This window comes from Emydura macquarii, unplaced genomic scaffold (assembly GCF_026122565.2).
Source record: "Emydura macquarii macquarii isolate MOO-44397 ecotype Brisbane River unplaced genomic scaffold, CSIRO-AGI_Emac_v2 contig_2205, whole genome shotgun sequence".
Taxonomy (NCBI): Eukaryota; Metazoa; Chordata; order Testudines; family Chelidae; genus Emydura; species Emydura macquarii.
Genome location: NW_027132342.1, coordinates 108,879 through 125,353, shown reverse-complemented (window position 1 = coordinate 125,353; position 16,475 = coordinate 108,879). Strand labels below are relative to the sequence as shown.

At 42.9% G+C, this 16,475-nt stretch overlaps 1 protein-coding gene across 6 annotated transcripts in view; it reads right to left on the bottom strand.

Moving 5' to 3' along the window:
* BPGM (bisphosphoglycerate mutase) overlaps nt 1-16,139 on the bottom strand; it is a 39,485-nt gene extending 23,346 nt beyond the window's left edge. For 4 of the 6 annotated variants that reach the window (XM_067559122.1, XM_067559118.1, XM_067559121.1 and 1 more), the window contains exon 1: nt 1,642-1,746. The gene's annotated coding sequence lies outside the window, so the exon portion shown is untranslated. Of the gene's footprint in view, nt 1-1,641; nt 1,747-15,857 lie in introns of those variants that run through there. The other 2 variants (XM_067559119.1, XM_067559124.1) reach the window with 1 other exon arrangement.
* Between the last annotated feature and the right edge of the window lie 336 nt (nt 16,140-16,475).

The window sequence follows — 16,475 nt, the reverse complement described above, 5'->3', positions numbered from 1 at the left end:
AATCCCATTCTAAGGGGTTAGGTGGATTTGGGCATATAACTCACTCAGGCACCTTTGAAAATCCCAGCCTAATTGAGCTAGGTGCCCAAATCCACCTAACCCCTTAGACATCTTGTAAATCTCAGTATAAGTGCCTAAATCACTTCTGAAAATAGGATTTAGGCACTTTTGAAATTTTTATCCCTTGCCTGTCTGCAGACCCAGTGCTTTGTTTGGTTGAGTTTTAAATGACTCAAGCCATAGGGCTTCCACCACTTTCCCTGGGGGAATATTCCCCAGTCTAACCGATCTCAGTCTGATAAAATTGTTCCTGATGTCTACTCAAAATTTCCCTCTTCATAATCTCCTGCTATTCTGCCTATCGATACCCCTTAGTGGTGCACGAAATAGATTCTCTCCTCTTTGGATATTGCACTTTTCAAGTATTCATAGATGGTTTCCTGCCCCACTGCTCCACTTCAGCCTAACTTCAACATCACATCACTATGATTAGTAAAGAATATTGCCATTGCAAAATGATCAGGTTTCATTCTCATTTCATATATTCTCCCTAGTATTTTTTTTCCACTGATCACTTTTGTCTATTCTGCAGACTGCACCCATTGGGCCCCAATCCTGCAGACTTGATGCAGACAGCAGTCTCACTGAAGTCAAAAGGACTTTAGCCTTCATGAGGACAGCAAGATTAGGCCTACTGTAGAACAGCATTTTTGGCTATGCCTCACAATGAAGTGAAAGGTAACTACATGGCAGCTTCTTAAACTGGCACAGCTTTGAACCCAATGCTGTTTCAAGGCCCGCTTTTCAGAGGTGCTGAGGACCTGCAGCTCCCACTCTGATCAAATGAAATTAAGGCTCTCAGCAACTCTGTAAATCAAGATCTGAATGGCATTATCTGTATTGCTTTTGAAAACACCCCTAGTTCATAAAGATGGTACTGAACAAATCATCAGAGATTGCTTATTTAGCCAAGTGGCTTTTCAAACTCTATTTTCAAAGCAACAATCCCCGCCATGTCATAGCTCATATTTCTGCTTTGTAAAATAACGAAGAGCCCTGGAGGACATTACGTTGTCTACACCTAGGTCTTTATTAGGCTAGAGAGACAGTAACATTCAGAATTGCAAAATCTGTTCAGTGAGCTAATAATGTGCCTCTGGACATCTGTGCTCAAATCCTGACTCACATCACAAGTTGAGAAGACCTAGAAAACCTCCTCCCTCCCCGTAGGCTGGCGACACAAGAACCATCCCACTCTTCTGCTTAATTCTGCATGGTCCAGGCTCTGTCCAAGCACCCCAGTCCAAGAGGAGCACAGGAATACTGAAATGCATTGGCAGAGGATCCTAGACTCATGGAAGATGAGGGTTGGAAGGGACCTCAGGAGCTCACCTAGTCCAACCCCCTGCTCAAAGCAGGACCAACCCCAACTAAATCAGCCCAGCCAGGGGCTTTGTCAAGCCGCACCTTAAAAACCGCGCAGGATGGAGCTGAATGGGGAAAATGACATTACCATCAGCCTAAACGGTGCCGGCAAACCCCACAGCTGCAGGAGCAATTCACTCCTCTGCCTTTACAAACGGAAGCAGGCTTTAGCTGACTGCCTCCGTTAGATCTGCACCCAACTCCAAACCCCTTTACCTGGCAGATCACAGAAGCCAGCCCGCCCGCCCGCAGCGCCCGGGAACAGCAGAGCAGAGCAGAGCAGAGCAGAGCAGCTCCTGCCCGCAGCAAGCAGCAGCCTCGGCCGCTAAGAGTTGTGAGAACAGGTTCGAACTGGCTGCTCGGCAGCGAGAGCAGCAAGCCGGCCCAGCTCCCTTCGCAGAGGGCTGCGGCGCTGTCACTCACGAGAGTGCAGCGCCGCTCCCTATCAGAGACAGCCCCGCGCGGGCCCAGGGATGGGCGAGGCGACCCAATCAGTCTCCTCCGGCCCTAGTTTCTGTGCTGCTGCGGTAGGAAGAGAGAGTTTGATTGGCTGGGGGAAGAGATAAACCTAACCCGGAGCCAATAGGGTTTTCTTTACTGGCTGCGATGGGATCAAGCCAGGGTTTGTTTCCTGTGCGGTGCTGCCGGGGGTGGGATCATGCTCATCCATCGCACGGTGAAAGCTCCGCCGTGGTGTTACAGGGGGAGTGGGGGTGATTGCCCAGGCTTCGATGGAATCACCCCTTCTGGGGATGCTGGTGCCCCAGCCTGCCTGACCCATCCTGGCCCTCGGGCTGGTACAGAATAGGTTTCTGAAGAGCACATTGTTACTAGCCCAGATTGCAGCAGGTATCAGGAATTTTCAAAACTCTTTCCAAGATGAGGGTAACTCCAGGGTCTCTACCCCCACCCGCAACATTTGAAAGTATGCAAATTCAACACAATGCACTCCCCCTATTTTTCAAAAACCAAATGTAAGGTTGCTCCCTTCATACCTATTTGTGTTGCCTCCTCCTGGTTAGGAGAAAGCTTTTGTTTACAGGGGAAGCCCAAGTAATAGAGGTCCCAGTTTCTTACCCCTTGTCCCTGCAAACATACTCGCCCCAGTACATGGATTTATCACAGGCAAAGGGGGGATTTTTGTGGGAAATCCTTGTTAAAATAGTGGCAACAAGTCACAGGTTTATTTAAAAAAAAAAAAAAAAAAAAAAGCACATACTAAAGAAAAAGGAGGGATCGGCTGCAAGAATATCCTCCTAGAACTAAGTGCCTGACACAGAAAAGCAGATGGCAAAGAAGGGCATACCATCAATAAATTACAGACACCATGTAAACCAGTGTTATCTAACTTTGTTGGCCTGGGGGCCAAAAATATTATTTCAAAAGGACCAAGAGGCTATACTCAATACTTTAATTATATCTCCTATAGCTCCAGTATGAAAACTTGTCATGCCTTATTACCATCTTAATAAGACTTTTGGAGTTGCTTATCCCTCCCCTCCCCCCAATGTGTTAATTTCCAGTTGAATCTGCAGTATTGCCAATCTCAAAAGTTAAAAAATCATGAGCCAGACCCCTGAAACTCATGAGATTGGCCCCAAAATGATTATATTGTGTTTTTTGTCTGTGTTTTGCTTTTTGAACACCTCCTGCCCACCCCTAATGTGTGTGGGTCAGTTAGAGTGTTGACATCTCTCCCAAATGGAGACCCAAATAAATCAAGTTACATGGATTTGTATAAAATGCTGTTTCCTGGTGTCAAACTTCCAGCTTCTCCCAAACTCAAAAATTCTAATTAATTCATTCTGCATCCTTCAGACCACTAATTAATTCTGCACCACACATCAGCCTCAACTCTGACCCTCCTGCAGCTCCGGGGATTACTCCCCCCACCCCAGGGCTGGTATTGCCAGGATGGATTGGAGAGGGAGAGAGGAGACCTACCCATTTTTCACAGGAGGAGAAGGGGAAAAGGGAGCTGAACTACCCTGAGCCGCTGAGATCTTTCTTGCTCAGCCCTCCTTTCCTGCTGTGGGAATGTATTGGGAATTCTCTTTGCTCTCCTCCTCCCCACGCAGGGGGAACAAGGAGAGTGTGAACGCTCTGACGGCTTCCTGCAGTATGTCTAGTTGTCCAGGAGGAGGCTTAGGCTGGGAATTGGGGAAGGCAACTGAATAGGAGGAGTTTTCCCCAAGCAGAGCTCAAACTGGCTTGAGAGTTGGAGCTTCTTATCATGGGGAGACTGGCACCAGCAGGGGGTCAAAATCTTCACAATTGGCAACAGTGGCCCACCTATGTTACCAGTTACACTAGCTTAGCTACGCTTATATCCCTGAGGTGCTATTGACTCAGAATCATTACAAACAAGCGGAGCAGCTGGAGCAAGGAAGGGAAAACAGCGAGACTGGGAGGCTGGCAGGAAGATGATGCTTCCTTCCTCCTCTCCATAGTGACAGGCCTGATTCAAACACTGCCCATTAAATACCGCAGGACCCATTTGCCATTTTTTAATCAAAGCACATTTTCTTCTTAAGACAGAAGCCTTTGAATGGACACATTTTAAAGCCTCAGGAGCTGTAGGTTGGATGTGCCTGATGTAAGCTAAGGGCATAGATGCACAAGAGAGAGAGAAAAGTTACACTGTATTGGTCACAAGCTAAATAAAACTGTGTGAAACTGAAAAAGAGAAGTTCAGATTCCTAATAGTCAAAACAGGGCAAGAAACTGCAGTAAAAGATCTGGGTCCAGCCAAATAAAGAGGGTGAAGAGAACTAATTTGGTCTCAGAAGAAGAGATAGGTTTGTTTGTTTGTTTGGGTTTTTTTGACATTTCTAAGGGCTAGATTCCTCCCCCTGGCTCTCATATGTCTGTGCAGCTGGCGGGGGAGTAGAAGAGGAAGGGAGTAAAGATCCTCTCCCCATTTTGTGTCGTCTGCGTAAGGACAGGGCATTCTCAGGGAAGAACATGAATCATTCTCTAACTACCCCTTGGGGTTGCAAAGCATTCCAAAGAGGCAGTGCCATAGCGCCACCCTCCTTTTACATGCCAGCCAGGGGAGCTGACCAGCCTCCTCCTTGAGATGGGAAGCATGTTACACTTCCTAAGGGGTAATGCATTGTGTTCATTCCCCCCTGTACACTGGGGAGCTCTGGGAGGCATTCTGTCTCTCTTGGGGAGAGTTTCCAGTGCTTCTGGTGGGGCAGGGCTACCCAATGCAGAGTCGTGCCTAAATGGCACAATCAAACCCTAAGTGAAGGTGTCACAAACACACAAACAACCTGAAGGGAGCAAAGAAATCCCTTCAAAGGAACAAGCTAATGAATGCAAAACACCAACCTCTTCCCTTTCTCCCTCCCTCTGGATGCTGATGTGGGTGATGTACATCCCGAAACTGCAAAAAGGATGTTTAAAAAAAAAAAAAAAAAGACACTACACGTCCCAAATAAAAGCAATAGAACATAGGAGTGGTGAGCATACTCATTTAGGAACAGACCTAGGTCCCGATTTCAATCAGTTCCACACGGGCTGCACCTTGGGCCTGGGAGTAGTGCTCTGCGGGGAACCCAAGTTTGCTCTCACAGATGTAGGGTGACGATGTCCCGATTTTATAGGCACAGTCCCGATATTGGGGGCATTGTCTTATATTGGTGCCTGTTACCCCCTCCCTCCTCCACCCTCTGTCCCAATTTTTCACACTTGCTATCTGGTCACCCTACACAGATCCCATTGTTGTATCTAGGCCTTAATGCAAGTCCTACTGCCAGTTAAGGATAGTGAGGGATGCATGCCAAGGAAACATCCATGAGCGTGAGCAGAGAAGTGATAGAAAGAGGACAGATCTAACTCCTGGGTCCAAATCATCCCATCCTGTGCAAAAACCCACAGGACACAGATCAAGGGGAGGAAAACTCCACAAGGATCCTTCCCTGAGACCATATTTGCACATCACAAGTGAAGTTTTATACTACTCTTTTCCTGGAAAAGACCCCAGGACCCCAGCCCAAAGCAGGCAAATGCCAGAGCATCCGTACAGATCCATGGGAGGCTAGGTCCAACTGCCTGGAGTCCCTGTGCCTCAGCACCAACTCTGGCCTCCAGCAATCCCTCATCCTCTTGGTTCCATGGCAGCATGGCTCCAATGAAGCCACTGTACCAGGAGCTCCCCCTTGTTTTGGCTAGTTCCAAGAGTGGGAGCTGCCTGGAAAGGATAATAAAACTTGCTATTGTAGTATCTTTTCTGACTAATTTCCACACGACTGTAGCTAGTAAGATGTGCATTCCCCACACACCTCTTCAGCTACCCCACTTGAATCTCCATGGCCAGGACAGGGCCTATGACAAAAACCAATCTCAGAGTTCAATCCAAGAAATCATTCCATCTCTGAGAGGACAGTGGCACACATACATATTAGCACTTCCACGTGGCAATGTCTTTTTTAGCGTGCTCAATTCACTTTGCAAGGAAAAGAAGTGAATACATTCTAGAGATTGAAAATATAAAAATAAAAATAAGAGGTTGGCATGGGGTATACTGCCACCATTGGCTACATAAACAATGGGGGAAAAACCATTATATGCCACTATACGATCATAACCTCAACTAGTTAGACATCAACTCATGCCATTAGCCAGGACCTCCTCATCCATTAAATATAAAGCTGTTACCAGTACACATTACCAGACTTTTTACCAGATAATTCTATTATTTATTTATAACAAAAATAGCCAATTGACTCCAATTTGAGCTTTACCTGCACAAGGATCTGGCCCATAATGCCATTCATTACTCTTGCTCCACCCAGTTTCACTCAGTTGATGGCCATTATCTCTCAGAACAGCTAGACTGTCATCCCCCTTCCCACCCCCCCACAAGGTCTTCAAACTGGAACCTTTCCAGAACATAACAGTTTCTCTCACTCTGAATTTTTAGGGTACAAATGACTTAGGAAAGTCCTTTTCTCATCAAATCATGTTTCATGTGGATACCGATGCAATCGTATTGTAAGTAAGAATAGTATGAGAAGAGTAAAGCAGAGTAGAGACAGAAGGAAATAAAACTAGGAGGAAGAACAGTAAAATAAGTGGTGTATTGTTCACATTTGCCAAAATATTCATCATTCTCCGCTGACTAAGCTCTACTCCCTTGATATTTTCTCTGAGTTATTTTTGGAACACATTATACCTAGATACCAGACAATATTTGACATATGAACAGTCATAATTACAGTTTCCAATTTAAAACAGGCTTTCTCTGCCCAAATCCTGCCTCTGGGCTCTCTCTCTTTCGGATATCTTCTCCAGGATTTCTTGCCACCAACTCCTGGTCTTTTCTCCCAAGCCCTCCATATTTCCCTTCTTCTTCAGGCAGGGTTAAACACTCCCCTCCTCCCGGTCACCCAGGCCTGTGACCTAGGCATTCCCTTTGGGCTTGTCTACATAATAACTTACTGCATGGCAAGCCAAGGATTATATCTTGGCAGGTGTACAAAGCTTTCAAGTAATAATAAGCCAGCTGCACTCAAGGACTTTCACTACTCTGTAGCAGTGTCCAAGCAGGATAAAGCAGGACATTACTCCATGGCAAGCTGGTGCACTGTAGATTCGCACCCTAGTTTGCTGCGCACAACTCACTATGTAGACAAGTCCTTTGACTCCATCCCTCACTAGAATGCACATCCAAGCTGTGTCCCACACTTGCCAGTTTTTCCTCGATAACATCTTTAAGACCTAGCCTTTTCTTTCTGCCCACACTGCTACAATTCTCAACCAAGCCACTGTCATCTCTTACCTTGATTACTATTATCCAGACTTCTTGCCACCCCGTCACTTCCCTCACATCCATTCAAAAGACCTGTGCTAATTATCTCCCTGGCCTATCATTCTGACCTTATCCCCCTCTTTTAAATCCCTCCACTGGTTCCTCCTTCTCTCCCATATCAAACACAAGTTTCTTGCCCCTACCTTTACATCCCTGCACACCTTTGCACCTCCCTATTTATGCACTCTTGTATCTTATTACATTGCCTCTGCTCCACTAGTGATACAGCCTAAACCACCCATTATTCATTTTCCTCACAAGCACCTTAATGCTTTCTTCTATCCTGTAAAGAATGCTGTTCCCAAACTAGGTCATAACATCACTGTCTTCTTCCAAACCCACTCATCCAGCTGACCTGTACAAATGCACATCCTTATTGCTGTTGTCCTCATCCTCCTTTCTCTGAGGGCAGATCCTCAGCTGGTGTATATTGTCATAGCTCCTGGATCTGCCTCAGTCCTTCTTCTGTTTATTACATCCACGTATTATTTTTATTAACTATTTTATTACCGTAGGCCCCAGGAGCCCTGGTCATGGGCCAAGACCCCATTGTGCTAGGCACTGTAAAAACAACAAAAAGACAGTCTCTGCCCTGAGGGGCTTATAAGCTAAGTATAAGACAAGAGACAACAGATGGATAGATACTGACAGATGGGGGGAGGACAAGGAAACAATCTTTACAAGAAGATTCCAGGATTTTCACCCTGTAACCTACAAAGTCTATTCAGTCAGCATGGAGCGATGGGAACAGCTAAAAGCATGGCCGAGGGCTCTTTTGTTCAGAATATCACCAGGTTCACTCATCACTGGGACTTGCAGTCTATTACTGTCCAGTTTTTAAGTTCTCAGCCATTTTAACTTTACGAATTACACCCATGTGTCCTAGACCATTGTGACATCAGAGGTAATGCAAACAATCATACCCTCCCTCTACAGCTCATTTGCACACTACAGTGTCAGTGTCTGTATGAGGGGGGACTGCACACATGGTGGATTACATGGCTCAACTGCCACAGTTCTTTGAACCCACCCACACACCCCACAACAGTAACACCAAGCACATGTAGCCCCTCACCACAACACACACCCCACTCACACCACCTACACAACTCTCCCAGCACAACCACACCCTCACACAAATCAGCACAATCATCCACACAACACAACCAGCACACACAATAACTCCAGACATCACTCTGAAACCTAGAATGTATGTTGAGTCAGTGTGAAGCGATGAAAATAGCTAAAAAGAGCACTTTTTGTTTAAAATATCACCAGGTTCAATCACCACTGAGATTTGCAATCTGTTACCATCTTGTGTTTAAGTTCTCAGCCATTTTTGGTTTTTTTACACATATACTTTACACATTATACGTGTGTGAGAGCATGGGCTTAGCATTACCAGTCAGATAGTACTGGCCAGGAAGATAGGCAGTGGTCTCCGCACACCAGCAGCCTAATTGTTGTGTCTTGCATTAATTAGAGTGTATGCTCTTCATGACAGGGACCGTCTTTCACCCTGTTTGCAGAGTGCCTACCACAATAAGGCTGTGATCATGTTTGGGGCCCGGAGGTGTAATAAAATAATGATATCAATGTGGTGTCAACTACTTTAATGGGCCTGCTTTAGGCCAAAACCAAAACAATACAATAAATCCATTCAGAAGGCGAATAAAATTGGCCAGATTGTGATGGGGTATCTACCCCATACAAAGCCTGAAGGAGTTAAGGTAGCTAGGTGGACCAATTAACCACTCAGCTGCACTTGGAGCAGCAGCCAGGGAGTTATGAGAATTATTAAAGAGGAAGTGCAGCTAGACAGTAACTGTATAAAGCTCGGTAGCTGATGGTAGAAGATGGCTGCAGAGAGAGGGAGACTGTAGTCACTGGTAGGGTGAGAGGGCAAGGTAGGAAGTAGCCCAGGGAGGGATAGAGCAGTAAGGGATAGGACTGTGCAGATCTCAACTGCTAGTTGTAGGGTTCCTGACCTGGAACCCAGCATAGAAGGCAGACCTGGGTTTCCCTACCAATCACTGGGGAAGTGGCACCATTAAGGTACAGTGAGAGAAAAGACTGCCTAGGACAGTGGGTCCTGAGAAACTAACACCTCCCCTAGGGAAAGTACAGTGACCAGGCCAGAGGGCCAAGCTACGAAGCAGGAGCAGTTGAGTCCTGAAACTCCAAGACAGAGAGATGGAATGCAACCACAGGAAGGGGCATGGGCTTGGCAGAGCTAATTCCTAGGTGTAACCTGCAGGACGTCCTCCAACAGTGAGTGGAGCAACCCAGGACAGCCACTTTTAAAAATTCATCTAATTGTAAATTTAAGATTAGGCCAATCTTAATTGAAATAAAACAAAATGAGCGTGTAAACTATCAAACTGGCACTGCATTTGTTAGCAAGATTGCAGCTCTTCTATTTTTGCCTACAAATATTATGGTTTCATTGCATTCTCTCATCTACCAAGCAGTAGACTAAGTAGTAATAAATAAATAATGCATTAATTATTGAGTCCCTGCATCTAATCACCAACGATATCTGCATGTACAAGTTAGAATCTGAACCCACATCTGGAACTGAATTTCATAGGTAGCCCCCATCTCTAGGGCACACTTAAAACCATGGGTTCTTTCATCTCTGAACTTCAGGGGATTAAAAATCTGAATCCAGATGTCGATTCTGCTATTTGAGCTAATCTCTAAACAATACACATAGGGTGAAATCCTGTCCCCATTGAAGTCAGTGGCAAAGCTCCCCCTGCTTTCAGTAAAACTAGGATTCTACCCACAGAAAGCTAAATTCTCCTTTCAGTTAATCTGTTAAACAAGGAGGACTTTCACTGATTTCAGTGGAGTAATTCCAAATTTACTTCAAAGTAACTACGAGCAGAATTTGTCTATGCAATAGTAGACTAATGGTTTTATTGGTTGTAATTGCTATGCCCCAGAAATGCCCATATCTTAAATCAGGTATGGTCCTGAATCCAAATGTTAAAAATCTAGTTCTATTTTCACAATTATCCCTATAGATATAATATAAATTCATTCCATCCTGCCTTTATGAAAGGAGGTCATCCTTCAGCCTATTTTACACATACCACAGGTATTTTTGTCAGTCAGTATAAATACATTGTGGCACAAGGCATCAGTTTAACTAAAGCTAAACTTTGATTTAAAAATCTGAGTATTTAAAACATTAGTTAATAAAGTTGAGATGTATTTCAAGTCTGAGTGCTTCCAAAACAACATTTCAAATAAATGGAAATTCTAGTTAAATTATTACCATTTAAACATGAGAACAGGGATTTTCTGACTTATTTAAAACATCCATAATATCTGCCTCTTGATAGATTTCAGAGCATATATTTGTAAAACTTTAAGTATGTGGTGTTGTTGCAGCTGTGTCAGTCCCCAATTATAAGAGAAACAAGGTGGGTGAGGTAATATCTTTTATTGGGCCAACTTCTGTTGATGAGAGAGAGGTAGTTATGTTACCATGGAAACTTCATTCTGCTGTGAAGTCCCCCAGAAAATGCCCAAGACATCACAACATATTCACCTGACACCTTAACTTGAAACTTAATCTTAACTATCTGAAACCTTAACTTAGGACAAAATTTACATTCCTTGTGCACTCAGTCATCAGTGTGGTGAAGGAATGCAGAACTGGAACAGTAATATATACCTATATACACTGTAGATAACACACTCAGACAGTAGGGTGATGTGTGCATGTGGAATAAGACCCTCATTCAGGAAAGCATTTAGGCACAAGCTTCACTTTAAACATTGACCTCAGTGGGAGTTAAGCATGTGCTTAATTGCTTTCCTGAATCAGGGCCTATATGCTAAGACATTAGATTCCAAAACAACTGCTAGACAGTCAGTACAAAATAAGAGATACTGTAGTCTAACACTATGGAACTAATTCAGGCAAAATCAGATTCACCCAGGTCCAAATTGTTGCCCATTTTTTGAACCAGAAATGGAACCATTTTGAAGGGTCAGATGTTAGGTTAGTGCTTTTATTTATTTATTTTTTTACATTTGTGTTTGTTTTTGCATCTCGCTACATTTCCAGTGCCACAACATTGAGAGTGAATTTATTTAATCTCTTTCAGAAGAAAGGCCTACGCTCAACATTTTCTGTGAAAAACAAGGCAATGAAAAACATCCAGACGTCAGAAAAAGACTGTCAGAGGGCTGATAACCTAAAAAGGGATTTCTCTGAGCAAAGAAAGGGAGAGGTGGTGTTGAGTCTAGACATGATAAGATGGTCAAAAACAGACTGGATAATACTGATATATTAGAGCATAGCAACACTGCTAGAATCTGAGCAAATAAAAACGAAGGCAGAAAAGAGAACTCCAATGAGGTTTGATGGCCCGGGTGGCAGATGGGGAACCAACAAATTACAATATTAGGGCTTGCCTGCACTCATCTCTTCCCACCACAAAATAGTGATCCATTATGGGGGTTATTTAAAACTTTGATTACTTTAATATTAAGAAAGTGAAAACTGGGTTAAATATGAACTTACTGGCATGTATGTGTAGTACTGTCCATGGATTTGCTACAATATTTTCCCCTGAATGCAGTCAAAAGCATAGAAGTTCACGTTGCATGTCAATGGGTTTTTCTACGACACTGCTCCTACACAATACCTGTAGTAGACACAGCCTGATTTCAGAAACACAGGTAGACAGCAAAGGGCTGATTACTATGTATCTGTCATGTATGCAAATGCTATTGTACCTGTTACAACTATGTTAAACACAGCAGACCTGATACTCCTCTCTCACTAGTTCTATGCTGCTGTAACTTCATAGACTTCAGTGGATTTACTCCCAATTTACACAGATGTGAGAACAAACTCAGGTCTTCCACGTATTGCATAAGAAACAATCCTGTAAATTCCTATATAAATAGCCATGGCATAAATTAAGGTTCTTAATTCACATACCATATTGGCTTTTTGCAATGTTTTTCACATGCTTTAATGATACAACAACTGTGTGGAGAGGGAGCAGGGACAGCTGAATGGAATATGGACTGGGAGCCAGGAACTCAGAGCCTAATTCTAATCTCACACCAGTGCAACTCCATTTACTTAAATGTAGCTATACCAGATTTACTCTGTTTTGATCAAAATCAGGCTACGCATCTCTATTCTGATCTCTTTTCATGGCTCACTGTGGAGCCTAGAGCAAGTTACAACTTCACGGTGCTTCAGCTATTGCAAAAAGGATATAATGTTTAAATCTTCCTACTTCCCAGTGTGTAATTGAAATCAATATATTTGAAAATGTACAAAAACATTCAAAAATAGTTATAATAAATGTATATTGGCATTCCATTATTGTTTAACAGTGTGAGTGACTTTTAATCACACAATTAATTACAATTATTTTTTTAATCGTTTGACAGCCCTGCTTTATCATAATGTAAATCAAGATCATGTAACTATATGCTGAACTATAAAACTAAAAGGTTTTCTTTAGGGAGATACCAATAAAATGAAGCCTATCCTGTCTCACTGAGGTTCCTTAGGTTTCATACCCTTTGGAGACATAGGAGATGGTGCCATTGCTTGTAGGCTAACCTGTAATCAGACATGGGAGGGCACACACCCTTGTATGCAGAGTGGCTACATGAGTGAGAAATCTCACCAATGTCTAAGTGCCACCCACAGGATAAGCTAGACTATTCACAGAAATCTGGGACTTATTCCTTGGCCACATAAAGCCTGCAGAAGATGATACAATAAGAGGCATCACCACAAAGTGACAAATACACACACAAAAATGCTAGTCTACATCGAAGTAATCTGGTTCATGTGCATACCAGTGTCAACTGTTCCCTCTAGTTTTACAGCAAACGCTTGGTCACTGTATACTGATACTTTTCATGTTCGTTCATGACCCAGATTATTTTTTAAGATTGAACAAAATTTTGTGTTTGATAAGAGTGAAAAGCATTTTTCCCCTTTGTAAAGAAGTTTCTAAGAACACTTTTCAGCCAGCTCTAAAAATGGCTGAAGACTGAAACTAGGCAGGAAAATATTCTATCCTGAGGACAAGAGTCTTTGCTTAGTGTGAAAGACATCAGTTTGGTATTCAGAGAATGATGAGCCTTGGCAAAACTGTAGCTAAGCACATGCAATAGAAAGTTTTCATTATGTTAATAGGAGTATACAACATTAGACCTGTACTGCGCATGAATATACATCTGAGCTGAACACACTTTCCATTCAGAGTCCAATGCAGTTTGCAGGGTTGGCCAGGGTGTTATTGTTGCATTTCTATTTACATTAACTGTTCATCAGATGCTTATCACCTTGGAATATCACCCACCCTCCGACAGAAGCAATTAAGAAATAGGAGAAGGCATTTGATGGACTGATGTCAGTTCTGCAGGACCTGTTTTGCTCACAATGATTGGCCAGGAGAAGTTACATGAAGATGTTAAGAGATCATGATACTCCCATACTCGCCTAGCTCTCTGGTATATTTTCAGAATGTTTGTCTCTGGGTTGATCAAAGGCCTGATAGATCCTGCCTTGCTCTTCCTCCCCCAAAAACCAATTTTATGCCTCCTCTGCACGAGGAAGTTGAACTAATTTAAGAACATCTGTTTAGAAACGGATGTCCTTAAATTGGTGCAGCACCTGCTTGGGGCACTTTGGTTTTGGTTTAAGAGTGCCCTATATAGCACTAGCATAAATATGGAAGGAATAGACTTAAGCTAAATCAATATAAAACACAAACAATTGTCAACACAGAAGAGTTACACCCAAGCCTGTTCCTAAATAACTACAAGGAGGATGAACATAAGAGTGCTTTAAAAATAGTCTGACATTATAGCACTACAACCATAGTCTATATCACAATGGAATCCTAATGAATCTGATGATTGTTTGGTTAGCGTATTTCAGGCTCCATGCGGGGTGCGAGTAGTGAATTCTACTGCCTTACCTGAAGTAGGACATTGCTCTCTGCAGCCTTTGGGGGCTTACAAGACACAGAATACCCAAACAGCAATGGTGGCAAAACAGCAGCAACAAACCAAAAACAAAAATCCCCACTTCCATCAGCAAAGGACTAAAATATGGAACCTCATCCTATCAGATATAGTCCTGGCCACAGTGATTCATGAATTAGCAGCCTCTAATCTTGATTGTTACTATTTATATTTAGGAATGAAAATATATTCCCCAAAAAGGCCGATACCAAACACATCAGCCCATCTGTTTAGCAACACAGTCAGCGTGAACATTCGAGTGCTCTGTCTTCACTGACTCCTTGTTGAATGCAGAGTACAATGCAGTATAGTACAAGTTCTGTTTTACTATTCAAAGCCTTCCTTGGGATTGGCCCATGAGATGACCATCTGTTATCATGAGCTTCCACAATAGCTATGTTCCATTAACACAATGAAACTGGGGAGGCTTTGTGACAATAGGAGGAAGCTTTCCCAGCAGATCGACCTAAACTGTGGAACTCATTCCTGGAGGAGATAATGAACATGGACCTCACACTTTATTCGATTTAGCACTTATTGAAGGGGCTTCAAACCCATGCAACTGCACACTACAGGCTAGGACAGACAGACAGTTATATTATTTTAAAATATTTGGTCCATCTAGATTAGATCTGGCTGAGAAGTTATTCTTTTCCATGAAAAGAATATATAAACTAACATGTCATTTTAATCAAATTTCATTTTAAGGTTTCCTAATGTTAATAAAAAAATTCAGAAATTTTAGATGAAAACAGATTTTTCAAAAATGTTCTGTTTATATTTAATTGGAAAATAGACTTTTGATTAAACATTTTGGCAGGAAAATTTTGACCAGATTTAGTGCAGACACAACAGTGATTGTAGTCATGGAAGAGAGACAAATTCAGGTACCAACTGACTGTCATTGTTAATCAGTGATTTAAGGTAATTCAAGGGAGAAATCATCATAAACAAAGATTGTTTAACCCATTAACATGTCAAGTACATCTAAAATGCATCTTGCACTTTTTACATACTAATATCGCTAGTCAGCCAAACTTCAGCTTAGGCTCAAACCCGTGTATCTTTGAGTGTATTGCCCCCAAGTCCACTACAGGATCCCTCACTCCTGGACAATCATGTTGTTCCCACTGGGAGTTCTGCTCAATCCTGGGATTTTTTTAGAGCCCAATTTACAGTCCCATTGTCTCTTAACCCTCACAGTGCTTCTCAGAAAGCACTATAGGTCACTGACTGGAAGCTGCCCTCTAGGGCCTTCATTCATACCAAGCGAAGTAGCATCCGCCTGCCTCAAATGGGAGGTGGCTGATGGAAAGAAAAAGCAAAGCAACTGCCTCAAGCTAAGCTACTCCTTTTTACTAGCAGCTCCCTTGTTCCTAGGGAAACTTGCTTATTCCCTTCCCCTCCCAGCTATGGAAGATCTCACCCTTTAAGTCCTGCTTCTCCAGGTGGAGCGTGTTCCACAGGTGCTCCTAATTAGCACTGCCTGAGTGCAGGAATGCTCATTAGTCTTTTCGCCAGAGGGATGTGGGCATGTCCCATCACAACATACATTAGTTGCAACCAAATCTGATGAAAAAAGTACATTACATACCACACCATACCCTGCAAACAGTGCTGTAGATGGTTGAATCAGGTTTTGTTTACACTTCTGTAAACTCAGATGCCTCTGAAATAAACAAAAATAATCAGAATTTAACAGCAATTTTTTGCATTTTATTGTGTCTTCTGTTTCAGATTGTAAGAGTTCTCCACCATTGCCCCTCTGCTTCAGCCACTCTCTCGGTCACAAATGACTCCAAGACCCTTTGGTTTAGCAGTCCAGTGTAGTTTATTTACAAGTATACAGTCCAATAATAATCCTCCTCAGCTCGCTACCTCAGGAGCTTTTGTACCCCAGTTTCTTCTCACTGCTGCTATCACCTGGGCCTGTATATAGCCACTGGCTAATTAGGCAGACAGTTGCTTCCCCTTCACAAATCAGGTGCAGGTGTCCCTAGCCAGCTCCCATTTACCTCACTCAATTGGGGCTGACATGACAGAGGGCTGGCTAAGGGGTTGCTGCCCAGCTCTCTGTCACAGAGATCTTTCAAAAATGTATTCATTTCCATTTTTCAAACATAATACACATTAGCCTCTTTTTAAAAAACTTATGTTCAGATCATACCTAATAATTGCTTACATGGCATACTATATTTCATGTTAGCAAAAT